The sequence below is a fragment of the Botryllus schlosseri genome, chromosome 7 (assembly GCF_051294905.1).
Source record: "Botryllus schlosseri isolate E-star chromosome 7, Bs_hap1, whole genome shotgun sequence".
Taxonomy (NCBI): Eukaryota; Metazoa; Chordata; class Ascidiacea; order Stolidobranchia; family Styelidae; genus Botryllus; species Botryllus schlosseri.
This window is the reverse complement of record NC_137242.1, coordinates 16,432,772-16,453,616: the sequence shown is the minus strand read 5'-3', so window position 1 is coordinate 16,453,616 and position 20,845 is coordinate 16,432,772. Positions and strand designations below refer to the sequence as shown.

The following is a 20,845-nucleotide window of genomic DNA, read 5'->3' as shown; positions in this document are numbered from 1 at the left end:
TGTGCTCGCATTTCAATTTAAACAATGCTTTGATTCCTGCTTGAATGATGGCAGGCAGACTCGTAATTAATCTTCCATGGATAACAGCTGGCTTTTTATAATGTTTTACGTTTATGGGTGCCACCGCTTTGATTGCCTATCCCCTGGTCGTAACGCATCAGGATCGTGTACCAAACACTTTCGGACGGGCTTAGAAAAACGAGGCCAAATCGATTTGACTCGCTTTCGGGACGAGAATCCTACCATATACAAATCGGGTCGGAGGCGCTGCAGCACTTTACAGAATTGCTGAGCATGGAACGATTAAAACACCACAAGGTGTCATGCGAATGCTCTTTGTAGGTAGTTGGTCTGTGTATTTTTGGTATAGTCTTACTCGGCGCTTGCGTAATCTCTACCACGAAATCATAACGCATGCTAGTAAGGATAACCTGATGATTGATTCGTGGCATGGGAACGATTCTTAGTTCGCGTACATTTTGTGAAATAATCATTTGAATAAAAAACAATGAATAAAACATTTGTCACTGCACTTCAAGTCACGCCACCGGCAAACCTCTCGCGGCACCTACGTTAAAAATCATTGTTTACGGGAAATTCATGTGGCCATCATGAACGTTGAAAAACGCTACTGTGACGTCATATTGATAACAAGTCGCTTGCGGCCCTTGCCCCACCACCCGATATTGTCACGAGCCGCCACTGGACTCAGGGTTCGGAGTTCGGACATCGCATTGACTAACTCGCATCGCGACAATCGAATGCTGACTATATTGGCGTTCTGGGCTGCTTCGGTGCTTTCCCGACTTATGTTCGCAAAACTTTACCGGAGTAAACGATCATGCGCTGGAATAAATTTCAATACGTAGGCATAGACAATAACGCACTGTCCGCGCTGCGATTATAAAAACTATCAACAAAGATCGTGCCTTTGCTCGTCCAATTCAGAAAGGGGACGGTGTTACTTGGCGTCGGCATGCGCTCCTCCAAATCGACATGTGCAGCAAGGTCGCGTGTTTGATCCTCTGGCGTCGCTTATATAGTAATCTCATTACTAATTATATAAATTGCTCAGTTCACATAATAATCAATCCCTTTGTGACATGCATGGTGATCAATATTTTTAGGACCGCACAACTGACCATCGGTGTGGTGCTGATGATAGGCTTACCATATTTTGAAAATCTAAAAAGAGGACACTTTTTCAGAAATTAGAGACTTGCAAAACGGGAGTAGAATTCTCAAAAACCGGTGAATTTTTCCCACTTTGCGATCGGTTGACTAAAAAAAAAGGTCATCTTTTCGGTCAGAGCTAAAATCACCGTTTTTCACTCCGAAATACCCGCCGGAGCGTCACTACTGTGCTAATTTGCGGCACATCACTCGCAATTTGCTCTAAATCTGACCTAAGTTTTCAAAAAAGAGGACAAAAGGGCGTCCTCCGAGGACACTTTCAAAAAAGTCAAAAAAGAGGACAAATCCTCTTAAAAGAGGACGTATGGTAAGCCTAGCTGATGACGAAATTGAGGTTATGACAAGGACCCATAATAGTGTAATTACAGAGTAGGCTAAGCGCGGCATATCCAACCTACCCAGGTTTAGCGCCTATTTAAGAATATGGTTAGTTAAAAAAAGGTGGTACCAACGATGCAATAATTCTTTATTTCGTAGAGGATTACCGTAAAATTATGTGAATTCAGCCATTACTAGTAACGTAATATCTTATGAAATACATCAGAGCCGGAGCTACTTTTCCAGCAACCGATTCCAGCACCGGCTTCGGCTCCACTTGAATTTTATGTAGTTCTCCAAATCCGGCTCCACTGAAAATGCACGGATCCGTAGCTCCGGCTCCAAAGCCCTGTTTATGATATCACAATCACTCTACGCCGAAGTGCTCACAAACCTGTCAAAGCTAAGCAGAAGAAACGTCACGGTGAAGCTAGGTGAAAATCATGAGCAATTTGATTGTTTAAAAACGTTGACACCAATCTATCCGGCCGACGATGGAAAGAAGAACAATCGTTGCTATGAATTCACTTCTCTTCTGCACTGCCTTCGCCTGGTTCGACATTGAATATACACATTTTTGTTGACTGGTAGGGTGCCCAACCATATGCCCAACATGCCGCCTAATCCTGCTATACCTTTGTAACGAATAATTGTGGATTCGAATGTTGCGGTGTTCAATGCGACGATAATGGACGCATTTTATAGTAAATCTAGTACTGGCTCAATCAGGTTTTGGTGAATTTCATCAAGCGCGTCTGCATGGCCATCAAAGCCTAAGAAAAATAACATTGATTGAGTAATTGATGTCGTACTAGCATATCAATGGATTAACCTCGGTGGATTTGCAATGAGCACATGCACATATATGATGGGTCATTCCTTCTGAATGAATAATTCTGATATGTATTTCACATGACAAGCAAAACGTCTAGCGTTACACGTAAAAATGCTCCAGTATAGTACCACCAGTTGGACTTGAATTGAGGACACATATAGTATTACAGGCGATGCCGACTTCATTTTATCGCTGTATCAAAGAACAACTGCTGTGATCATATCCGGTTTTATGCGAGTCACCATGCAGCTAGTTCCCACTACTCAGGTAAGACGTCCGTAAACGTTTTGCTTATTTCAGAGAAAAGTTTAGGTATGACAATATGAATACCGGGAATTTGTGTTATTGCAATGTGACTAAGCGGTATCAATAACTTTACCAAGCGCTTATAATGATACTCCTGAGTCGTAGCAACTTACTACAATGCTATATTATGAGCTCGTATAATCTGAATTATATTTTCTGAGGAAAGTATTATCTAACTAGATTAACATCCATCACTATCCTAAACCCCCATAAATTGTCAAGAACACCATATGCTGCCGTAGAATTATTTTACCAGATGAAGGAAGATCGTATCGAGTTACAGGACCAAGATCTGATGACAGAAAGTTCAAGTGACCACCCTCACCATTTGCTGCATATACGACCACCCTTACCATTTGTTGTGTGCGACTATGTCTGATGACGGAAGATTCAAGTGATCACGCCTGCCATTCAAGTGCTCACGCCTGCTATTTGCTGCACACGAAAGGGTCATGGCGACCCGGAGATCTTTCATTTAACCGGGTTTACACTTTGGTCTCCACGCTCCTTGCGGCCAGTTATGCCCCGGAATGCACTGCATAGCTGGCCAACATTGTAGCAAATGATTCTGTTTGTCAATATACGTAACAATAACGAATACTGCGGAGTGTTGCATTTATTGAAAAGTCAGGAATTGAAGGGCGGACGTTACGTTATATATATGATTAACTAAGTGTCGACATTGCCTCAGACTGCGTATTACCAGTCATGTAGTATGATGGACTGGGCCACATACCATCTAGAAATGTCAAGGATACATGACGCTTTTCATTCATCACAGGCATCACTAATACAAACGAGAGAGCACATCAACTACAATTCAAGCTGCTACTGACACTTGGTCCCTGAAGTTACAATAAATAATTAGCTATATCATTTCACTGTCAAGACTTACACCCTCCAAAACGAACACTGGAAATGTTTGATTTAACTATATACGTTCTTGTTGCCAAGAAACGGCTCCCTCACTACTGCTGAAGTATCTGACGTATTCTTCCTGTGTGGCCTTGACTTCCCCAGCACTTCCTCTTCCCCGTCTCATCATAGACAGTAACGACGAGGTCCGGCGCCCTCCATTCACTGCAACATCACAATAATTTGGATCACTCATAAGAAAATTGTGTAGAACGGTACAGGCTTTGACCACTTCATCTACATGCACAGGTAAAACAGCCATTGGCCTTCGAAAGCTAGAGAAGCGAGTGGATAACATCCCAAATGCATTCTCAACAACAAGTCTAGCACGTGACAATCTGTAGTTGAAAATACGACGATCATCGCTGGTCAACACTTAGCGAGGAAAAGGCCTCATGATATGCCTATTCAGAGGAAAGGCTTCATCTGCCACAAAGACATAAGGAGTTGAACTGCGAAACCCAGGTAGAGGAGAAGCTGATGGCAGATCTAATTGGTTAGAGGCCAGACGTTCACCAAAAACAGAGTTACTGAAACATTTACTATCATTGACCCCACCATATTGACCAGCATCAACAGCAATAAAGCGCTTGTCAGCATCCACAACTGCCATCAAAACAACACTAAAAGTCTTTTTATAGTTGAAAAACAGGGACCCAGACATAGCAGGTTTCTTTATCAAAACATGCTTTCCATCTATACTGCCAACACAATTCGGATAATTCCACTTATCTTGAAACTGTTTTGCAATCTGCCGCCATCGGTCTTCTTCCGGCTCTGGCATGTGATCGGGTGCTAGAGCCCTCCAAATAGCGGCACAGGTTTGCGGGACAATCTTTGCAATTGTCGACCTCCCACATCGATAGGAAAAAGCGATTGTACGATAGGTATCGCCGGTGCAAAGAAACCTATTGGCAGAACAACAGGGTGGACGTCTTGTATATAGTGCATGGCTCTGTACTGTATTATTGATCAATCTGTTATCTAAGAAGCTTGCTAGAATGAACATTCAATAACTAACCACAACTTGCTTGACAGCGTCCTACGAAATTAACCAAAGATAGTCGTCTATATTTGTCTTGTTTACCTAAGCGTGATAGCTAATCTTTCATTGGCTGGAATAGGCTTTCTCATGACTGTCGTCTGTTTGACTATGAGCGGACCGATCAATGAAAGAAGCTCATCAAAGGTTTCCACACTCATTGAGAAGTAATCTCGGAAGTACTCCCGTCTTTCGAATCTCAGCTCCCTCGCCAATACATGAAACTCGCCTGTATAAAATTTGGTTTCTATGAGCTATAATACTGCCATAAATATACCTTTTCACATACCTAGGATCTCACTTCTTTGCAGAATTGGGTGCACCCATGTGCGCCTAGTCCTCCGCCTGTGCTTCTTCTTTATTGCTACCCAGAGCAATAAAGTATCGCATTCCTGTTTGCTACGCCTACCGTACCATCCGGCCGGCCAACATAAGTTGTATCGCGAAGCATCTTATCGAATGTCAAAATTGAACGTGAGCGTATCGAACGTGCTAGCCGCGAAGATGTAGCTTTACAAAAGAACGCGCAGTTTTAATTCCGCGCTCGGCTGCGTTCTAAAATGCGACCCCTGCCGGACACACTCATGCTTCACTGCGACCCCTGCCGGACACATTCACTTCTTCACATATTTTTCTCACTTCTTGATGACGTAACCTCTCGTTTTAGTGAAAGAGTAGAGTGAGATTGCCGCGAGTGGTGCCGCGTCTGAATATTGTACGTGTGACCAGCGCTTAACGAGGAACGTCGTTCAGACTTCACGATAATCCCGAGAAAAACCGACTGGTGTGAACGCACAATCGCGAAAATTGCGGACTGATTTGAAGGCTAACATTTCTGAGAAAATTCTGAGGATTTTTGTCCTGATATGAACGCAATAAGTTCTGAGAACATTTCTGGGAATATTATCAGAATTCATGTATGAACGCACCCTCTGAATACCAAACAGATCGAAGTCGAACTCAACAGACCGCGAAGTACGACTCCAGCCCTGCTCAAACTCATTCTTGAGTTGCGCTCTCTGAATACCGATTGTTACGCAATTTTGACGCAAAGTGAGTTTGAGCACTGAGTGAGGTTTCTTGAATACTACTAAGAAACGATGGTAAGAAACAATTTTGGGTATATAGAACATATCACCGTGAAAACACGAACCGCTCGCGTAACGATAAATTCATGTACTGGTATAGCAAGTGTGACCAATAAGGTTGTTTAAAATTTGGAAAATGTTTGGAATACTGCGTATCCATGGCTTATTCTGTAGATTATTGTTTAAAAAACAATAATGGGCCTGAAAGAAGCTCGCAGGAAAGCCGATTAGATGTGTAGTAATATGTGTAGTTTGGGAGATTTTTGGTTTTGTGACTCAACGGTTCCGCGAATGCTTGTAGATTAGCGTAACTGTTCCGCGGGTTAGCAAACCTTTAGAAACACCGATAAATAGTATTCATATAGGTATGCATGCATGAGTATAGGAATTTTTGCGATCGCAATTACACGCCTACCGCATTTGATAACGATTTCACCCGGAAGAGAACTTTTTTAAATTCATATTTTCGGAACCTTTTCGAGAAATCACTTCGTAGACGTATTAGCTTCTTACTTCAAACCCATTTACATGCACGTTCCGTAGTTGCAATCTAAACTTACATCCTTCGCGACCAATATTTTGTGAATCACTGGTCCACTGTCAGACGAATTTCACTGATATGCTTCTCACGCCTTCCGCCGACTGGGATGAGTCAAGCTTTTCCATCAACATCCGTCGAATATATATTGGACTTTACAAGAAACCATACAGTTATTTCAATATAATTGACCACTAAATACTAAGGATGCTGTGAACGTGACGTTTACGTCCGCGTTCTGTGTGTGAACCTCTGATCTTAAGAGGTTCGCGTTCCCAAACGAACATTGGTAGGATCTGCACTGTGAACCGTTTTCGGTTTGTTTCACGTCCTTTTAACAACTTTGGTTGATACTATTTGCTCGAAAGTTTGCTTGGAATATTTAGCTTTCCGTTTGTGAATCTTTAGTGACTCTCTGCTGTGGGCTCTCCCCGCAATCTCACATTAGCATGAACGAAGCTCACTACATGTAGGAAGTAAGCGAATTGTGGTTAGGCAAGTTCAAGTTCAAGTTCAAGTTTATTCAAAATATTTATCATTTCAAAACATCACAAGACTGCGATACAATGAAAAATAGATACATGCCGAAACGACTTGTGGTAGTCTTTGAGATGAGGCACCCACCTGGGTCTGAGCGATGTAGAGAGGAGGCATGCACATTGAAGGGAAAGTAAAAGAAGATAATATAAAATGACAGGCGACAAAATCAGTTGGCAAGTGACGGAAAGCGAGATCGATATGTCAGGTCGTGGTCCGCTAAATGGTGAGGGCTGACTAATATTCATTCAGTATAGAAACTGCTTGTATTTTAACTTGAATGAGATGGACATGGATATGCTTGACGACTGTCGGATAGCCGGCGAGATACTGTTCCACACTTCAGGTCCGGCATACTTGATAGAACGATGATCTTTCGCGTCGACCAAATGAAACTTGGATGCCTTTTATATACTTTTGATACAGAGGTAAAGAAGTCGTTGAAATTTTCGGGACAGCGTAAAGAATGGAAATGATACATAAATTTAGTTATTTCTAATTTCCTCATATCATTAATGTTGAGGACACCGAATCTTTTGAGCAGTGATTAGTTGGATGCATAACCTGGCCCCAAAAGGGCCCTGTCCATGATCCAGAGAACCTGGTGTTGGAGTTTTTGAAGTGGGTTGAGTGCGCTAACACCAACAGCTCCCCAGCAGATGATGTCACATTGTCAACCAATAAATTATTATTTTACATCAACGAATTCCATCGATATCTGAAGTAAAAAAAAGCAGTCGTACGGGATCCATCTTTAATTGATATCCTTATTGTATCGTAAAAATCAAATCCGTCCGATGGGAGTGTTGGCTACTGTGTAACTTGTTTTGAGATAATATCTAGAGCAGTGTTTCACTCTTATGAATACATCTGTCCGGTCTAGCCGAGTCCTCGTCGAAATTGTTAGTAACGCGACGGAATATATTGATTTTGAATAGTATAGTCATATTGAAATGAACCCGAATATTTTCGGCTGACACTCGTCAGGGTTAATCGTCAGCAACTGGTAGAGAATTGGAAAGAACATTGTATGTCAACACTCGTATCTCGAAATATGACGTCACCGGCATAAAATGAAATCTCAAAAGAGAGCGTTCAATGGATTATTTAACGATGGTACACGAACTTCTTTTGTTGACAAAGCTTGGACTGATGTATTTTGATAAAGGTCGACTCCGAGGCACACAGACGAAAGTGTGAGCGGCCCCTCCCGATGACACGAAATCTGTCGTCTCGATAATGTTTCGCACCGGTGGGATTATCCAACAGATGTTTGCCAATGGCAGAATCTATGGCCTTTGAACGGTCAGCGTCAAGCTTAAGCGGATGAGTCAAGGGGGATTATTAGGTAACGTTACGTGACGTGCTCACAAATATCAGAACCTTTCAGGGATTCGCACTATCCCCTCTTAATATCAGCCACTTTGTAAACTACTGTACTATACCATATGGAAACAGTAACTTGTGAAGTTATAGTTATTTCGAGTCTAAAGCAAAGATATGAAACACTACTAATGTGATAATTTTACGTTAGAGCACACTATTAGTGATGAATCTCGGTATGTTATTCGTGGCTCACGTCGATCGCGTTTGAGCTCGCGGAAGCTCTGTGCAAATGAAGTGACTCAATACAATTGATTTGAAATCTGAATCTTATTCAATATACCGATGGAGCGATTCATTTAATGGCCATTCAGGAGCACCGATAACTTCCATGTCAGAGTGATGCAGCAATACAGAATATATGTTGGTAATGATGAAATCAAAGCCAAGACATGGCGTAGTGCAGAACTGACGGTGAAGTGTGAAGTAGAGGTTGTGCAAAGCCCTGACAGTATTGTGGTTTGCGTGAACAAGTAGTTTACCAAACGGTTGATGCGCGGACTGAAACTATTGGTTGTATAAACTGAACATGAATTGCGTTAACTTGAAGTCTAATTTCTTTATGTACCGCGATTACATTAGCCGACGTACGTCGTATGAGTAGCCTAATCAAAGTTCAAAATGAAGCCAATATAGCAAAGGATGACGTAGCAATTAAAGTTACAGGTCACTGCTCTGGTATTCGAGTACATGCAAATCCTCTTTGTTGGCATTGATTCAGTAGGAATTGAAAGGCCAGTGCTTCAAACTGCTACGTGATACGTTTCCAAATCCCAGTACGTAAAATAATGCAATCAGTGCACGTGATTAGCGGTCATCCTCACTCATACCGATGTTATCTCAACCAATGACAGGTGCGGCTTAAGGTCAACATTCCAACAAGATTTGGAGCACTAAATATTTGTTTACTGCAGTCGGCCGAGAACCTGTGTTTTTAGATCAGAGATCTCAAATTCAAATGTGCTCGCGGGCCAATTTGCTAGTTTTGATGACGCCGTGGCCCGCAGCATCAATAATAGGGATATTCAATGTATAATATCCAAGTATGCCTTATTTGACGGGACCTTGCAGACAGCAGGCATTCCACAAACATCGTGGAAATGTAATTTACTATTTTGTTATTCACGCTTGACACGGACAAAAATCACATTTTCAAATATTTGAATAAAATTGTTTTTGTGTGGGGCACAATTTTTTTAATTAATGAGTTATAGGCATCATACGAGAAGATGCATCATGACATCGTAAAACTGTCGGGTAATAATATTACAGCTAGTGGGCCATTGACGTTCCACAATTTGATATAGAGTATTTTAAAATATACTGAAGATTGGACTGGTATCAGAGCATTTGAGCGGTGTAGCGTATTCCTGGTTTTGATATAGTTGTGATAAGAATGGGCTATTGCTATAGTTACCGTCATTGCCAAAGTCAAATTAAATCAGCGTTAGATTTTGCCCACGATTATTATTGGAACATATCAATAACAACTTAAATATAATCATTATTGAGCCATAGCGATCGTACCCCTTGTGCTTCCAATGAGATTTCTCGTAGCCCCTGTCCATTTCCAACACAATTTCAAAATCAGAAAGCCCATTCACATAAAATCGCGCATAGCGCGAAGACTATATTCCAGTTGAATACATTGGCCAAGAAAATATTCCACAGCATATAGGCCTAATTCCACAATGCATTTCATACACCGTGATGTGGTGCTTTGTACCCCGATAGGGTGTACGGACCATGGTTAAGAACCCCTGGAATGGAATGTCCAATCAGCGAAGAATTCATTGGTGTTACATACAGCTTTAGAGCCTACTATCACCTTACTCACCACCGATAATAACTAGGGCTGGGCAAAATCGAGTACTTGAGTGATTCGATTCTGAATCACGTATTATGCTTCGAGTCGAGTCGAGTATTCGAGTATCACTCATTATGACGTCACAACAGAATGTAATATGTCAAAGTTCAAATATGCAACTTTTGTGCAACCAAAAAGAATATATAATACCTGCTATCCATCACATTAAAGATACTTTGGTATTTCTTCCACCCTAACAATTTCATTGTACTTTGTGACAATGTTGTGGGAGGATCATGATTTCGGAAATGTTTTCCAGTAACGGTCGTAGTTTCGTAGTCTGCGGTACGGCCCATCAAAGTTTCGAGGCTTCCACAGTGGAAAATAGTATCGAAACCATAATTCTCGGTGCTAAAAATAACTTTCAGTAGCGAGGAGCGTATAATTTCAGTGCTCAAAAAAATCGTTTTTTGCTACTCGACTCGAATGACTACAATAATTACTCGATTCAGATTCGAGTACTCGAATCATTGTGCCCAGCCCTAATAATAACATGGATAAAGAGAACAAACAGCACCCACCATGTAACCAACTATTCATCACGGGGGTCACGGAATGCCGATGGTTGCCATACTGACCTGATTAGATAGATATATACCCTGCACAACGACCTTTTGATATATTACTATTCCCCATGACGGTTACATAGCTTGTTGTGTCCGTAGGATTACTAAGTCACCGTTCCGAGTCGCAAGTCCTTCTCTGATTTTAACGTTTGACCCGACTCAACTCGAGTCATTTTCATTTAATCACCCAGTCAATCCGAAATCAAGTAATTTTACGAGAAGGTCGCACCAAACCGAATCATAATTTTTAGTCACGAATCATCAACGGGTCATGTTTTATCCTCATGAACTAGAAATGTGACGTAAAAGCTGCTCTTTATCGGATGGTAGCTTTTAAAAGTGATGGGATAGTGAAGTTTGTTCAGATTTCACATTTCAATGATTTTGATATAATGTGATTTTTATATGAGTTTTGCGGTGAACGTTAGTTCTTATATCTAAAGATATATGGCAGTTGAATATATTGTTGAATACTTGAAAATTCGAAAATGTCGTCGCGGGCCGGGTGTTTGAGACCTCTGCATTAATTAACATCATTCGATAGGCTACATTTAATTGTGACGTAATGAGTTCGCATTTTTGAATTTTAGTGTTGTGGCTCTTTTGAAGATAAGGTTTTTGATATGCGGCTCGGGCATGAAGCAATTCTGTCCACCCCTGAGATGCACGGTCTCGATATTCTTCACCAACACTACCCGAACAATCGCTATCACTGTCATTAATGCCTGATGAGGATAACCATTGGTCACCCAGATTCATCGCAGAATAATCTGGTACCACTTTGGGTATCCTCATCTGGCACTAATATGACTGCTCGGGGTTACATATAACGCAGGACGAATGTCTTTGTGATGCTATATACTTGTGTAATTAGACTCTATGAAGTTACTTGTACAATTCGCAGCCTATATCTTCCTTTCGGCGGTCCGGCGTCCACGGCAGTGAGCGGCTTGTTGACTGAAGTACCACGGAGTCTGTCTCGTACACGCGTATACTAAGATCACACGGACAGCTTTCTTTTTTGCTGTCTCCACGAGCCAATCGTGCCAACGATATAAGAATATATTCCAAAATGTAATGTTAAATAATATTATGGGCGGATATAATAAGGTTAGCTGATCCGGGAGAATGCTAATCATGTGATTAAAAACTGCTAATCGGGACACATTTTAGGTGGAGATATTAAAGTCAGCTGATCCGGAAAAATGCTAATCTTGTGATACTGCTAATCGCGACGCGAAGAAGTTGGGAAAGGTTACGCGCGATGGTTAGTCGAGGTGTCCCGAGTTTTCAATCAAGTGGCGTTATCTGTTGCATCATAATGCGAAAACGCGTAATAGGCTGTCAGTTGTCAAGTTGTTGAATGAAACGGCAGCCTGCTGACAACCATACTACCACTGTAATAGGTAGAATTATCATCATCGTCAAACGAAAGTCGTGTCCAATTAGTACGGTACAGCTAAGAAACGGAATATAGAACATTGATATCGCTCTGCAATGGTGGGCACTTAATTCGTTGATTGTTTGGTGAAGCCATTACCTAGTTGACAATCGGTACGGTCATTATCGGAAATATTTGTGCGTAGGAATGGTACGCAGCGTACGCAGTTATCGATAGTTTAATCCGGTTTGTTAAATCATGAGATTAACACCAACTTTATGAGCTGCGATCAACCGGTTTCCTTATCGTGGGTTGATAAATCCTGAGGAACGCGATAATCGACTTCATGGCTAATCCAACTTTATTATCTCCGCCCTATATGCCATATCACCAGACATGGGGTGATTACTTCATGAATGTAATCAATTGCAATCACGATTACTTCTGAATCATGCAATTACGATTACGATTACAGCAAAGTCAGAAAGTAGTCGATAACGATTACGATTACACTGGAAAAGTAATCACGATGATTTAATGATATAATGAGATAACAATGATATATCATCTATTTGTTGCGTCATAATGTACCAATTGCCCAACTTTATAGGGGACCGTTTATCGCACCCAACTATTTACACCCTTGCCAGGTCCGTATCTGCAGCACCCTAAACTCCCCAATAGGGTTAAGATCGAGCTCGAAGGGGACTCAAAAAGTATTTCGCAAATCGACATAAATTATAGAACAGTGGTTCTCAACCTTTTTGTCCTCGCGGACCCCTTTTAAACCGTCACGAACCCCGCGGACCCCCTCAAGTTTCAGTTAAAATTTAACTCAATTACCATCTGACTGTCATCTTTCCTATGCAAATACTAGTCATAAACAGCAACAAAATTACTTTTCGTGGAATTAACATCATACTATGTGTAGAAATTCGGTATCAGTATGCAGTCGAGTTTTGGAAATCAGCGCCTTCGATTTGATATAAACGATTGCCGATAATATATATCCCTAAAGATAGCTAGTTGCGAATGTATGATTCACGTGTAACTCTTGCGACAACGCCTATGGGTATGATCGCAACATATATAGCACCAAAATTGAGAAATAGTGTTTTATTGATCGTTAAGTCCAGTCATTTCCATGTAGCAGCTGACATTGAACTTATTCTGTAATATAGTGGTAATGTATATCACCGATGTAAAAAGATTCCGTGGAGGGGTTTCAATCCCGTTACTGGGACAGATTAAGAAAAAATTCAGGAAGTTCTATTTTAAACTACTGTTCACTAATTTGCTAAGACTTCAAATCCAAGATGATTTATAAACCTTTCGAAGACACCCTGATTGTTCTTACTACTTCAAATTGTTATTTTATCCACAAAATCCATCATAACACCACTAAACGACAATATGTTTGTCAGTAGGCTATTGGGACTTTCGCAATTAAAATGTGTATTCACAGTAGAATGTTTCATCTGAGACGGCCATCCTGTTGATGTGAGTCTTGAAGTTTTAGTAGGTGTGAAACAAAACTGCATCGTGATTTCCCTATAATTAAAAAAATTAGGTTATCAATCATTTTTCAAATTCAGAGGCTTCGTGGACCCCCAGTTGAGAACCACTGTTATAGAGCATTTTCGAGAGATTTAATTAACTTGAAAATTTTCTTCGAGCTTCGCGATTTAATGTATCTAGGTGGCTTGATTTTGAAGTGCATCCTCTACCCTCAAGCAAAAGAGCATGCATAATTTAAAGGAATAGGCATTTTGGTATAGGTCATTAACGCGCCACGACATACCAAAAGATTATGCAGTTTCGGCCAACAGGCGACTCCATGAAGTCTGCTACCATGAATGGCCGTTTATATGGTCATTGTCAATAGCCGCGATAGGTGGGCGCGACGACTAGTCCTGTTCTTCCCATCTGAGCCCCACAATCAGTGGTGGGCCTACGAACAGGGAGGCCTGGGCGAGACTTACCGGGGGCCTAAATAAGTATCTATCCGTAAGTTCTGGGGGACTCTACCCCCAGACCCCCCTTTCCACATCGGTTATTAACATTTATCTTTCACCACCGCAAAGGTTTGTCCAGGTGCTGGATTCGGCCATGTCTATTTTGCATGTGTGCAAGGATAGACTACATCAGAACTAATTAATTCTACCGCATGCAGAGACGTGATGATTATCGGGATACGGGACTTTTCTAACAAATGCAGTGATTTGATGATGATTGACACATCCGTACGGAATCAAATTCGTGCTTGGTGCACGGATTTCCATGTTTATTCGTCATTCTCCTTCAAAAAGCGCAAAATCCAAATAGGGGGCCTCTTCGACCAGAGAGGCCCCGGGCGACCGCCCATATCGCCCACCCCAAAAGCCACTACTGCCACAATACAAATGCCATCGGGATCACCCGCGGAGGAATGAAGACATGACAATTTGTATGTGCGCCTCACGAAAGTTTTTCTTTTAGTCTGCTACGTTTGGGAGACTATACAATATCTATGTAAAAGACGCGAGGTCAGGAATTAACAACAGACAATAAAATAATTATAACAACATACCAGATGTTATAATTATGAATTACGTGCCCCAGCTCTATCGGTAAATCTGTCCATCGGGAGCAGAGAGATGATTAAAAATTAAATGACAATATAATGCAATTGCCAATATTATTGACAAAATTCAGTAATCAACTTGAAAAGTGACCACCCTATGGTGGCCCAACACCAACGTTTGGAGTGTGGGGAGGGATGAATTGCTGTTTTGGCCCCACTTCTAGCTACACTCCACGCTAACAAGGTGTATGAGTGGATGGCTATTGCGACAGGTCCAAATGTCGAGTAAAGAATCGCGATTGACACCCGTTTCAAGCAGAGGCATATGAGAATAAGATAAAGTGAACACAAAATTGTGCTTTCCACTCAATACAGATACTGCAGGTTGCCGTTACGAGAAACTGCAAAGAGCGGCTCGGTCATGATATATATCAGCAGCTGTTGGTTTTTTATGCTTCGATGTGGAAATCGTAATGTTTCGTTTGATGAGTACAAAATTCCAAATCTTTGTCCGGTGTACGCACGTACGTCGTACATAGGCCTACTGCTCGCCCTGCGGCAACGGTTAATCTGCTTTTAACTAAGCGTAACCAAATATCAATACATACGTTACTATTTGAAACTAGGCAGGGTGGTGATTATTATCCTGCTGCGAGGTGGTGGGTACAATGTTCATCGAATATCTATTTACTACGTGTGGAATGTGGATACTTCTTACGCAATGACGAGCAAAGCTAATACTTCTGACGTAATGATGAGCAGTGGTGTTTAAAAATCAGACGTTTCTGCTGTCACTGATCTGTTATAACATCTCTTCCTTGTTCACGAATGTTCAGTTTATGTCAAGTCCTTGTACAAATGAAGAGCAATCGTTCTTTCACAAATAAATCGATTAAATATGTGAAGTAGTCGATTACGATCACGATTACTTCGGATTTTTTTCGAATGTAATCGATTGCGATTACGATCTATTGAAAATGCTGTAATCGTCGTAATCGATTACGATTACTAATCGCGATTACCCCATGTCTGTATCACACACATATAAATATCGTAGAAACACGACGTATGGTGACCCTAATATTGGGCGTATATTTTCGATAGTAAAGGGTGATGGACACTGGTTTACACTGAAGGCGAAAGCTCTGTTTGTTTATTATAATTTTGAGTGCCTCAATACGCCTCATTACGCTTCATTACGCTTCGACTCGCTACGCTCGAAAACGCTCTCCGAGCGTTTTATTCGAGGCGTAGGGAAGCGTGCAGCGGCGACAACTGGAAATCGAATGAGGTAGTGAGTGGTCGCGATGCCGGTGACGTTGAGTAGACGTCGCAAAAGATATGTATAGCTATTAGTTACCGCTCTTGGCGTTGAGATTACTCCAGGTGATCGATTGCAAGGAAACGAAAAGGTGAGTTCACCCAATATTAAACAGACGAGAAGTTTCAAGTATATAGACACGGTACCTGTGGGCCAATATGGAATCGGTGTCTTGTGCACACTGCACATCACACCATAGATTTTGTTCATTATACCTAGACCTGACAGTAGAAACCGCCTTGTCACACCAAATATATTATGCTAGATTAGGGTTGCCATACGTCCGGAATTTCCCGGACATGTCCGGAATTTCACTGTTCAAACTAGCGTCCGGGAGGAATTTCTAAAATATGCCAAATGTCCGGAATTTTGAAGACTTGACGTAGGTTCCTAATTTTATCGTAAATCATCATAAAAACAATATTTTTTGGGAATATTTATGCTGATGCATGATATTCTTCTTCGCGCTGCGCGCGATTTACAATCACATTCCTTGATTTTAATATGGAGACTACCACCCTCGCAAAAACTGCAATAAAATATAAATAAAAACAACCTTCATTTACTGGAATAAGCCTAATTGTAACCGCAATTATAGGAGAACGGTATATTCCTAGAAATCGTTAAAACCGTTTAAATGCTTTATTCAAATATAGTGGTTCCAAACGGAGGGGAGGTGTCTGCCTTTATTCTAGGGTTTGCGAATATGCTGAATGTAATCAGGTTCCAAAATAGCCCGTGAGTAAGTCTGGGCAAAGGTGCTGATCAGGGCCACGGAACATTTTCAAATTGGAGATGGAGTCGCGACCATAAAAGGTTTGAAACCACTGGATGTTGGGTGTTTATAAAGCTCCGTGGTGCGCACCGGCATAAGGCTGATAAACAATCTTATAGGTAGGACATGAACGTGACTTGACCATGTGCAATTGCGCTCCCTGTATTTTCGAACTCACCATCCTCCACCAGCTCTAACGCAAACCCTGATCATGTGGGCGGAGAGCAGTAGCTATAGATTAATATATGGACCGACCAATATTATTGACATAATTCATTCAAATAATTTAACGACCAGATGCATATATGAACCAGATTCATATAGCAAGCAGCACCCCCCCCCCCCAGAAATTGAATCGATTACCCTATAGTGTGGGCTCAAAATCATTGTATATTTGGGCGGGAGGAGGCTGTAAACATGAGCTTTCGGTCCCGGTTACACAACACAGAGCACACAGCCACACACTCCTGAACCGGATCGTGACCACTGACCAGCACCTCTAGTCTCTGAGCAAAGCATTTGCTAGTGTGACGTCATAACTCATTTTGAAATCCACTAGTAAGCGCTAAAGAGTGTCCGGAATCGGGGTTTCTGAAATATGGTAACCCTATGCTAGATGTATCAGGATTCCAACCTGGCCGGTTTGATCATAGCTTGTCATGTCAAATAATGTTGCTGTGCTACACCATGCTTGGCTTTCACCTAAATTATCGTCGCTATTTTGAATTCCTAATGCCAAATTGCTTATGTCCAGCATGTTAGAGTCAACTAGGCCGTCAGCCAATCTTTGTCTTGCTGGCACATCTATTTTGTGCATGCTATTGCTGTAGATCTATTTTGTGCATGCTAACTGTATCACAAGGGGTGATAACAGGTGCCAGAAAATCCTTGTTTGAAACACTGTTTTATATTCTTGTTTTGCAGATATTGATGACTGGCGACTTCTATTAAGCAACTGGATTTTCCTACCGAATCAGCAAATCTGCTGCGACAGAAATTACTCAATCTGGGATGTATTCCAACCTTGTTTTATGACAAAATGAATAGGGAAATGTTGCTGATGAATTCAACTGGACATGTCATTACAGAATTGCCTTGGATGGAAAGCATGTTATGTTGCAACTTGCAAGCACCCACCAGATCGACCATCTCTGGCTCAATATTCTGCAATTATAAATAGTATATTGGTAGTTTGCTATTCGTAGTACGGTAGATGATGTGACGCTTCACGTATGGTCGAGGTGCATGATAGTTCAGTATTTCCCAATTCCAACTGCAACAAACATATTCTCTTCATATTGAATCAGGAAATTGTTGTTTCATAAATTGATTATATGATAAAATGAATTGTAAAAGACAGCTGATGAATTCAACATGATATAACATTTCCCAGTTGCCTTGGATCTATAATAAAAACGCATTGATATGTTGGGAAGCAACAGCCAATTTTGGCTCAATTTTAAATTATAAAAAGTATATTAGTCTGCTATTAGCAGTAGCTGATTCTTCATCATACTCCAATTCTACTGAAATGTTCTATAGATTCTATGACGTAGAAGAAAAAATTGTTCACTATCACTATTTGAGACCAATTTCAATATGAAGTGTCAGAATGAAAATGAGTGCATAATATACATGTCTGTTTTGTCAGTGGCGGCTCGTCCTATAGGGCAACTGGGGCATTGCCCCACCTAAAATTCTGTTCAATAACAATTTAATCATTTATAGACGCACAGCGCTCAATATATATCGAGATCACAGCGAAACCCGCGTTCTTCTTGTGCTTTCGCTTGCAAATGCCCATACATCGCGAAGTCTCCGCGAAAATCGAATTCTCTTCTGTGTTTTCGCTTTGTGAATGCCTAGCCGGGGCTTGCCCCGGTAGCGCTCATAACAAGCTTTCACTATCTATTTTCTCAAAGCTGCGCACAATTAAGAAACGTTGCTTTACTCTCTCCTATTCGTAAAATGGCCGAGCAACCGGGGCAAATATGCTTGCTCGCCCCTAAGGTGTGATGTAACAATCGTATCTATATCTGAACTCGGATACCGTGATATGCGTTGAGTCGACCGTTGCTGGTACAGGTCGATTTTGATGGTGTTTCACACCATGATAATTCTTGAAACTTGGTATGTCATGTCGCGATGGTGGTATTTAACACTGTCCTAAGTTTCAGGGTTTCTACTCAAAGTTTAGGGTAGTAATTCCGTTTCCAAAGTCGAGTGTGTGCTGATCGGTCATGTATCGCAAACATATTTCACGCAAAGCCGGTATTGGTCTCCATTGATTTTAACGATGCTCCTTAGCTAGATCCGTCATGAACTTTTACATGGTATGTCTTGATTTTAGTATCGAACGCTGTGCCAAGTCTCAAGGTTGACACTCAATGATTAGGGCAGCAATTTCGTTATTAAGTTCGAGTATGGTAGAGATGTGCGCTGATCTGACACTTAGCCTACCTAACGCATTGCGGATTTCACGCAAAAGCCGGTGTATATCTGTGTTCCATACTGAGATAGGTGATGAGATGATGATATCATGAAACAGTTTACTAACATCCTCGGTTTGCATTCAAATATTTAGTTTTATTTTATATTCTCCAATGTCAATTTCACCGTGGAATGGTGGCCTTCGGGCCATTTGCTCACAATTACAACCCCTGTCAAGCGCGATAGCTGTTTCGTTTTCGATGGCGGCTAACAGCTGATCGCTTGATCAGCCGATTCCTCAGTAAATATTACGCAAAATTCGGCGTTGATCTGTTCGTATTAATTTTGACAGTGTACCATACCGAAAACGGTCATGACTCATGAGGCTATACTTCTCGATGATTTCATGTAACAGTGTACCAAGTTTTCGGCTTTCATCCACGTATTTATTCGGTAATATATTTTCCGAAGGCGATTTTGCAGCAGACATATAGACACTATAGACCGTAAGCCGTATGTGTCGTGTGACAGTCTCCAGCCTCAAGGCCAGAATCTCCCAAGCTGTACCGGGACCGAATTTCCGAGGCTGCTATCCGTAGTTCTTCAGAATGATGTTTTGGATTCAATATGACATTTCCTTGTCCAATCTATGAGATAACAATTGCGTATGTGTCCGAACTCGTTGACCTTCCCAGTTAGGCATACGCAATCTCTCGATTTATAGTCATAGCGGTGACACAGCGCTTTTACGTCGTGGGATAAGTGTGCAAAACCTGCTTGTTGCGGCTTACGAATGTTGCGATATACTGATGTCCCAAATCCAACATCGTCTGAATAGTGACCAGTTGGTTACTTTCGCCCTGTTAAATCCGGGAAATTTCCCTGCCTACAAAATTCATTTTCCTGCTGGACTACTGCGCAGCGTGCCTCGTTATTACCCGATGATCGACATTGCTCGGTTGGAGAGCGAGTTGACTTGTTTGTATTCTAACACATCCTTTTCGGAAATTAAAACCACTAGTGAACTTTCAAAATTCCTAGTTGAAAATTCGCTTTCGATCAACTTTGCTACAGTAACTAGCTTTCTGAATATCATTTTGACCACCCCGATTTCATCCGCGGAATCCGAGCGCAGTTTCAGCACATTGAAACGTATCAAGACCTTTCTCAGAAACAGGATGGGCCAAGATAGGCTTAATGCGTTGGCTGTTCTCTCGACTCACAACGACGTGGTTCTGGGAATTCCAGATTTTAATAAACTCGTTATTGAACATTTTGCTAATAAGAAATCACGTCGCGCACAATACTTATACAAGACATAAATTATTGCTGGTGGACGGACGACTGTTCACATCATGTTCTTTCCGAATAATTTCAATCAAGTGAGCCCAGGTAACTCAACCATGGCTATGGCTAAGGAAAAGTGAGTGGTTTTCATCCTTATTACTCGAGACACACTGACAGTTAATTTACCGGGAAAAAAGTGAAAAATTCATCAAGATGAAATAATTTATTCATGAAATTGTTTAATGCGATATGTGCTCGCATTTCAATTTAACACAATGCTTTGATTCCTGCTTGAATGATGGCAGGCAGACTCGTAATTAATCTTCCATGGATAACAGCTGGCTTTTTATAATGTTTTACGTTTATGGGTGCCACCGCTTTGATTGCCTATCCCCTGGTCGTAACGCATCAGGATCGTGTACCAAACACTTTCGGACGAGGGCAAATCGATTTGACTCGCTTTCGGGACGAGAATCCATATACAAATCGGGTCGGAGGC

General features: G+C 41.4%; 1 long non-coding RNA gene across 1 annotated transcript; it reads left to right on the top strand.

Annotated features, from left to right (window-relative positions):
- The first annotated feature begins 14,814 nt into the window (after nucleotides 1-14,814).
- Nucleotides 14,815-18,259, top strand: LOC145443386 (uncharacterized). Its single transcript, XR_013916417.1, has 2 exons — nucleotides 14,815-15,945; nucleotides 17,554-18,259. It is a non-coding gene; the product is annotated as an uncharacterized LOC145443386 (long non-coding RNA).
- The last annotated feature ends 2,586 nt before the right edge of the window (nucleotides 18,260-20,845 follow it).